The sequence below is a fragment of the Cebus imitator genome, unplaced genomic scaffold (assembly GCF_001604975.1).
Source record: "Cebus imitator isolate Cc_AM_T3 unplaced genomic scaffold, Cebus_imitator-1.0 Scaffold132, whole genome shotgun sequence".
NCBI lineage: Eukaryota > Metazoa > Chordata > Mammalia > Primates > Cebidae > Cebus > Cebus imitator.
The window spans coordinates 1,577,354-1,586,142 of record NW_016107447.1 but is presented as its reverse complement, the minus strand read 5'-3'; positions in this window follow the sequence as shown (position 1 = coordinate 1,586,142).

Sequence of the window (8,789 nt, the reverse complement as noted above, 5' to 3'; positions counted from 1 at the left end):
ACCTCCGCCTCCTGGGTTAAAGCAATTCTCCTGCCTCAGCCTCCCGAGTAGCTGGGACTACAGGCACCATGCCCAGCTAATTTTTGTATTTTTAGTAGAGACGAGGTTTCACCTTGTTGACCAGGATGGTCTCGATCTCTTGACCTCGTGATCCACCCGCCTTGGCCTCCCAAAGTGCTGGGATTACAGGCTTGAGCCACCGCGCCCGGACTACATTCTTTATTTTTGAGACAGCATCTTGTTCTGTCACCTGGGCTGGAGTGCAGTGGCTCAAGCATGGCTCACTGCTGCCTTGACTTCTGGTCACAAGCAATCCTGCCTCAGCCAATGAAGTAGCTGGGACCACAGGTATGTACCACCACACCTGGCTAATTTTTCAGTTTTTGTAGAGATGGGATCTTGCTATGTTGCCCAGGCTAAGCCATTTACTTTCTTTTCTGTTCTGTTCCATTGGTCTACTTGTCTGTTTTTGTGCCAATACCATGCTGTTTTGGTTACTATAGCTTTGTTGGTTACCATAGCTTTGTATAATTTGAATTCAGGTAGTGTGATACCTCCAGCTTTGCTGTTTTTGCTCAGGATTGCTTTAGCTATTCAGGGTCTTTTGTGGTTCCATACAAATTTTAGGATTTTTTTTTCCTGTTTATGTGAAGAATGCCATTGATATTTTAATAGAGATTGTATTGAATCTGTAGACCACTTTGGATATTATAGGCATTTTAACAATATTGATTCTTCTTACCTATAAGCATGGGATATCTTTCCATTTTTTTGTGTCCTCTTCAGTTTCATTCATTAGCATTTTATAGTTTTCCTTGTGCAGATCTTTTACTTCTTTTAATTAATTTATTCCTAGGTGTATATATTTTTGTAGCTACTGTAAAGGAGATTCCTTTCTTGGTTTCTTTTTCAGATTGATTGCTGTTAGCATGTAAAAATATTACTGATTTTTTGTATGTTGGTTTTGTATCCTGCAATTTTACTAAATTTGTTGATTAGTTCTAAGAGTTCTTTGGTGGGGTAGGTTTTTCTAAATATAAGATCAAGTCATGTGTGTATGAGGCTAATTTGACTTCTTCCTTTCCAATTTGGATGCCCTTTATTTCTTTCTCTTGCCCAATTTCTCTAGCTAGGATTTCCAGTACTATGTATGTTGAATAACAGTGGTGAAAGTGGGCATCATTATCTTGTTTCAGACCTTAGTAGAAAGGCTTTCAGTTTTTCCCCATTCTGTATGATATTAGCTATATGCTTGTCATGTATGGCATTTATTGCATTGAGGTATGTTCTATGTCCAATTTCTTGAGAATTATTTTTATCATGAAGGGATATTGAATTTTATCAAATGCTCTTTCACCTTTTACTGAAATGATCATGTGGATATTTTGATTCTGTTGATGTGGTGCATCACACTTAGTTATTTGTATATGTTTAACTCTCCTTGCATCTGTGGGATAAAGCCCATTTGATCATGGTAAATGATTTTTTTTTTTTTTTTTGAGACAGAGTCACTCTGTTGTCCAGGCTGGAGTGTACTGGCATGATCTTGGCTCACTGCAACCTCCACCTTCTGGGTTTAAGCAATTCTCGTGCCTCAACCTTCTGAGTAGCTGGGATTACAGGCATGCACTACCACCTTGGCTAATTTTTGTATTTTTAGTAGAGACAGGGTTTTGCCATGTTGGCCAGCTGGTCTTGAACTCCTGGCCTCAAGTCATGTACCCTCCTTGGTCCCCCAAAGTGCTGAAATTACGGGCGCGAGCCACTGTACCTGGCCACAGGGTACTTCTTGTCTCATAGAATGAGTTTGGAAGTATTCCTCTTCAACTTTTTTTTTTTTTTTTTGAAACAGAGTTTTTCACTCTTGTTGCCCAGGCTGGAGTGCAGTGGCTTGATCTCAGCTCACTGCAACCACCGCCTCCCGGGTTCAAGCGATTCTCCTGCCTCAGCCTCCTGGGTAGCTGGGATTACAGGCATGTGCCACCATGCCTGGGTAATTTTTTGTATTTTTAGTAGAAATGTGGTTTCTCGATGTTGGCCAGGCTGGTCTCGAACTCCCGACCTCAGGTGATCCGCCTGCCTTGGCCTCCCAAAGTGCTGGGATTACAGGCATGAGCCACCAAGTCTGGCCTCCCTCTTCAATTTTTTAGAATAGTTTGAGTAGAATTTGTATTAGTTCTTTTTTAAGTATTTGTTAGAATTCAGCAGTAAAGCCATCAGGTCTCCTGCTTTTCTTTAAAGAGATACTTTTAATTTCTGCTTTTATCTCAGTACTCATAGCCTTTTTAGGTTTTCTGTTTCTTATGATTCAATTTTGGTAAGTAGTATGTGTCAAATAACTTATCTTTTTAGTTTTCCAATTTTTTGATGTGTAGTTTTCCATAGTAGTCTCTTTTTTCTTTCTTTCTTTCTTTTTTTTAAAGACGGGGTTTCACCACATTGGCCAGGCTGGTCTCAAACTCCTGACCTCAGGTGATCTGCCCGCCTCGGCTTCTCAAAGTGCTGGGATTACAGGTGTGAGCCACCGCACCTGGCTCCATAGTAGTCTCTAATGTTCCTTTGTATTTCTTTGGTATCAGTTGTAATGTGTACTTTTTCATCTCTGATTTTATTTATTTGGGTCTTCCTTTTTCTTGGTTAGTCTAGCTAAAGGTTTGTTAGTTTTGTTATCTTTTCAAAAAACAACTTTTTGTTTTGTTTATCTTTGGTATTAAACTTTTTGTTTTGTTTTTCCTTTTTTTTTGAGACAAAGCCTGGCTCTATCACCCAGGCTGGAGTGCAGTGATGCCATCCCGGCTCATGCAACCTCTGCTCCCCAGCTGAAGCCATCATCCCACCTTAGCCTCCCAAGTAGCTGGGACTACAGGCATGTGCCACCATGCCTGACCAATTTTTGTATTTTAAGTAGCGATGGGGTTGTGCTGTGTTGTCCAGGCTGGTCTTGAACTTGTGAACTCAAGCAGTTGCCTGTTTTGGCCTTCCAAAGTGCTGGGATTACAGGCATGAGCCATGGCACCTGGTCTTATTTTTTGTTTTTTTGTTTTATGTTTTTTGAGTTGGAATTTTGCTCTTGTTGCCCAGGCTAGAGTGCAACTGCACGATCTCAGCTCACTGCAACCTTCACCTCCTGGATTCAAGTGATTCTCCTGCCTCAGGCTCCCAAGTAGCTGGGATTACAAGGATGCACCACCACACCCAGATAATTTTGTATTTTTAGTAGAGATGGGGTTTCACCATGTTGGTCAGGCTGGTCCTGAACTCCTGACCTCAGGTGATCCATCTGCCTTGGCAGATGTAATCCCAAAGTGCTGGGATTACAGGATTACTCCTTCTATCGTGCCTGGGCATCTTTCATATTTTTTTAATAGACATGTTTTGCTATGTTGCCCAGGCTGGTCTCAAGCTCCTGGCCTCAAGTGATCCTGCTGCCTTGGTCCCCCAAAAGCTGGGATTATAGACGTGAGCCACCACACCTACTCTTTGGGGCTTTTGAAACCAGAAACCAAAATCTTCTTAAACCACTTTTAATTTCTGTCTCATACGTAACAATCTTTTCCTTTCAGTTTCTCTAATGATCAGATATGACTCAGGGGAAGAGGCCAGAATCAGAACCAAAATCTTTTCATTCTGTCTTTGGTTCGTGCTCTGAGATCTTGTTTTATATTTTTGTCTTTGTTACTCTTATATCAATGACTTTTGCCTCAAAATATGTCACTTAATTTGAAATCCACTTAGGTTTCTTGTGGATTTGTGTCCTGCATTAGTCCTTGGGTATATGGTTTTGTATTTTTAGTAGAGATGTGCCTATATCTTTGTACATCTATCTCTGTGCCTTTTTACTAATCTATGTGGGTACTTGTAAAACAGTCCTTCAGCACTACAGACAGTACATGCATACCTTTTTCTTAGATGCAAAATTAGGATTAAGAGGGAAACTTGGGTAATTACTCAAGTGCCTAGAAGATATCTGAAAACTTGAGGCTAGAATGAACTTTCGGTCATCATTGTCTATAATTCTGTGTCTCCAGAGAATATTTTACTTATATTAATTTTTTGGACTAGAATATAGTTTTGAAAGACTTAAAAAATTACACTTAAATCCTGTTTATGTAATACTGTTTTTCACAGTGATCAGAAGAAGGAAAATCTTCAGAATCCATGAATAGGCACCATGACATTCAGGCCCAAGAACAAAGTTTTATCTGGACACAGCATGGTCTGAGATTTTAGACTTTGCCTCAGTACCTAGAAGCTACCAGATCATTCATTTTTCCTTTGTCCTTTTTTTGCACAGGAGTAATTCCTAGGAGCAGAACTAGGTGACATCTTTAACACATACTTTTTGCTAAGTCCCATGATTTCTCCTAGATATGCCCATAATTCAGGATCAGGGGTTGCCAGTGTTGAGACAGAGCTAGAGCACCCACAAGTGGCTTCACACTGAGCTACAGTTTATTCTACTGCTTACGGCCCTTAGATACTGGCATAGGCTATTCATATAAGTAGATTCATTTGTGAGGCTTGGTCCTTGACAAGAATATGAATAGGACGGTTGGAGAAGAGGGGAATGACCCTTCACGCTCTGAGGGTAGAGGTTCACCTTGGTTCAAGACTTGTAGCTCTCAGCTGTAAAGACACAATTTCTATGTGGCCGGTACCTGGGGCACTGGAAATATTTCCCTAGAATATGATCATTTTTGGGGGGTTGACTGCCCATTGATTTGGGGCAGGTGAAAGAATTTAATGATGATTATCTTGGTGCCATCTGCTGAGGTCAGTGACAAAATACAGAAACGAACTCAATTTTGGCAGGTTATGCCAAGGAGATTTCAATAATGATTGCTTTTACACACACTGATGTATTACATGGATAGGATGGTCCCTGCAGAGAGGTCATTTTCAGTATATGTTGGAAGAATCTAGAATGCGAGAGATGAATAAATTCAGACCAGAGCTGACAAACAGAAAATTTTCAGTTAAAATTTTATATATCTAATTAGTGTGAAAGGGTAAACCTGGGCAAGGAAATTAGCAAGAATTCAGAATTCAAAAGTCTTCCAGAAATGATCCAGTTGATTTTCTCAGAATAACTTTGGTATGATTTTTCATAGAGCATACTTCTTTTTCCTTGTTTCCTCCTACTGTTGTGTTAAGGCCCTTGACCTCTGTCTCTGTTAATAAATAAATAAATTTAGTGATTATTATGGCCATTGGTGTCAATTAGGACCCAATCAATGGGTCCTTAACATCTCAGCAGAACTTCACAGCTCTCTTTAACACTAATATTCCTCCTGACCCATGCACCTATCCATAATAATGAGCAAACATAGTGCTAAACTTTGAGAATATACAGATTGATAAAGTGATATCTCTGCTCTTGCATGTAACACCACTGTTTAGCTATTCTTTATATAGATACCAAACCATGATCCTTGTCTTCTGCTACTCTTCTGACATTCTCATAGCTTTTTGTTTAACTGTGAAACAATAAGATATTAAACACAGTCTCAAAGAGCTGATGCTATCATGGTAGTACTGAGATACCGATGGGGAGCTAGGAGCTCTGGATCCACGTCCTTCTTCTGAGTGAATTTGGGCAAGTCAGTAGCCTCTCTGAGCTTTATTTATTTATTTATTTTAGACGGAGTCTCGCTCTGTCGCCCAGGCTGGAGTGAAGTGGCATGATCTTGGTTTACTGCAACCTCTGCTTCCCTGGTTCAAGTGATTCTCCTGCCTTAGCCTTCTGAGTAGCTGGAACTACAGGCACCCACCACCATGCTTCACTAATTTTTTGCTTTTTTAGTAGAGATGCAGTTTCACCAAGTTAGCCAGGATGGTCGTGATCCCCTGACCTTGTGATCCACCTGCCTCAGCCTCCCAAAATGCTGGGATTATAGGTGTGAGCCACCATGCTGGACTAATTTATTATTATTATTATTTTTTAAATGGAAGTCTTGCCATATTGCCCAGGCTGGTCTTGAATGCTGGGATCAAGTGATCTTCCTGCTTCAGCTTCCCAAGTAGCTGGGACTACAGTTGCACACCACTGTGCTTGGCTGAACTTGAATGTTCACAATTTCAAGAGCGTTGTTAAATCAAGTGATCTGAGAAACTTATGCCTATGACTGAGTATAGTGACATCTAAGTGACTTGAGAAATAATGCCTATGACAGACTATCCATAACTTAGGTATAATTTCTTGCCTCCCTGCCCACTGCCCTAGCCTTTCACTTGCTTTTTCCTTAAAAAAGCTTTGATCCCTAGTGCTCGGTATCATTGAGGGCTGGGTAAGATATCCAGAGACTTACTTTTCAGTAATACAAATTTGTTCACAGATATATTTCTGTTTAAAGTTGTTTCTGTTGCCTCCACAGCCACTGAAGATAAAGGGCTCACATAAAAATGTCAAAGTGTTGTAGTAGAATCTGGTCAAGTATAAATTACAGTTGCCCTTCATCGGAGGATAGTTGCAATATTCTGTGAATGAAAATTCCAGAGTCAGGTTTTCTTTACTACCCTTTTAGCATTCTTTTTCTCATGGGCTCAGACCACTAAAACTTTCAACCTGTGTAAATTGAACTAATTTTACCCCTGGGGAACAAGACAGAGTTCCCTGAGCATATGGGGAAATTATTCCAGACTATAGCCTGGATCCATGACACCGAGATAAACAGGGAAGGATAATGATATTGTTATGCTACTTTAGAGCTGAAAACAAGAAAGACCTGAGATTTCCTTCATCCTCCATAGGAATTCACAGTATTTCTTCATAGTATTCCTTCTTCATAGGAAATATATCCATTTCCTGACTCTCTACATGCTTCCATGTCACTGGAAGTGTGCAACTCATTCGCTACCTCAAGGACACTTACTGCCAGCCAGAGTCTATGCAAATACACAAGCTAAAAAGACCTCTCGCTCACTACACCTACTCTGAAGGATAGGCTTAAAACACCCACTCTGGAAGATCTTCCTTTCCACCATCAGTCTGTTTCCCATTCAGCCCCACTTTTGCCTGCCCAACCAGACTCACCTGGGTTTACTGAGACCATGGAGATAAGTGGTTAGAGCAGAAGCCGTGATGACCGAGTTGGAGACAGAGAAAGAGTTAATGTTAGTTTTCTCGAAGCCCAACTACAATTCTTTTTTTTTTTTTTAATTGAGACAGGAGTCTCACTCTGTTGCACAAGCTGGAGTGTAGTGGCTCGATCTTGGTTCTCATTGCAACGTCTGCTGCCCGGGTTCAACCTCCTAAGTAGCTGGGACTACAGGCACATGCCACCATGCCTGGCTAATTTTTGTATTTTTAGTAGAGATGGGGTTTCGTCACGTTGGCAAGGCTGTTCTCCAACTCCTGACCTCAAGTGATCCGCCCACCTCGGTCTCCCAAAGGGCTGGGATTACTGGTGTGAGCCACTGTGCCCTGTCACCCAACTACAATTCTTATCCATGATTGGGAATTTGCTCCTTTCGCCTTGTTTCATAGATGCTCATGTTACTTTTAGTGAAGAACAAAGTAATTTAAATAAGTAGGATGGGAGTGTTCTGTACATATACGGGGGAATGATGGCCTCTGCACATCTGTATCAGTGGAATATAACATAGTGCTTCTACACATATATGTTGAATAGACTTAAAACCCATCTAATACACAGACACACACCCCAACAAGGGAATTTCTTGGACACTTCTTACATCAAACCCCATTTTCATAACCCCTCCTCTTATACTGAAATCTCATGGTTAAAAATTAAGTTGATTCTACTTTCTGTCTTCCTCCTTCTCCAGTCTGTAGAGGAAACTTGATGTGATTCCCTGTATCAGAAGTCCTAGAGCCATATGGTTTGAAATAAAAAGGGGAGTTGTTCCTAATTACTGGCAGCAACATCACTCAGGCTGCCCAGACCCCTCTCTCCTTCACAGTGTCCCACTGGTCTACCCTTTCTCTTTTTCTTTACCTCCAAGATGTCCACTTTCACATAACTCTTGTCTGAGTTGTGGAGGAAATATATTCCCCAAAGGCGTGTGGAGAAGCATGGACAAGATGAGGAGCCATAGAGAAAAATGGGCCCATTCAGGCTTCATGGTGTTGCAGACAGCAGATGGAAGAATCCTGGACTTGGCTGAAATTATATCTGAATGGGTGGCTCTCTCGTGAGGAGTTGAACCCGTATCTCTGATTTGATCTTTCCAGGGCTTAAACCTGGGCAGGGTCCTGGTGCATCCAGAATCAGCCTTGTGAGCAGAACAGTAAGTTCTTGGGTACCCAGCCATGTAGCTTGAAAGACTATGCTTTGTCAGAGACTTACTGATTAACTTCAGCCTCCCCTTCTTCACATCTAGGGATCATGACCACTTACCGCTCAGGACATCAACATCTCTTTAATGAACAGTTGTAAATAAATTCTTACCAATGCTTTAATATATACATGTGAATACTTGAAAGCAAATGAAGGCTTGAACTTAAGAAACTGGAACAAAACAGCAAAGTAAATAAAGAGAAAGTAGACAGAGGATAATTGAAGATAGTAGTTGAAATTAGTGAATTAGAAAAAAAGAAACACTAAAATCGCCAAATAAAACTAAAAGTTTATACTTTAAAAATACCATTAAAATAGACAAAACTGCCAAGAATGGCCAGAAAAAACATAGAAGAAGTAAACATGTTCAATAATAGAAATGCGGGGCCGGGCGTGGTGGCTCAAGCCTGTAATCCCAGCACTTTGGGAGGCCGAGGCAGGTGGATCACGAGGTCAAGAGATCGAGACCATCCTGGTCAACATGGTGAA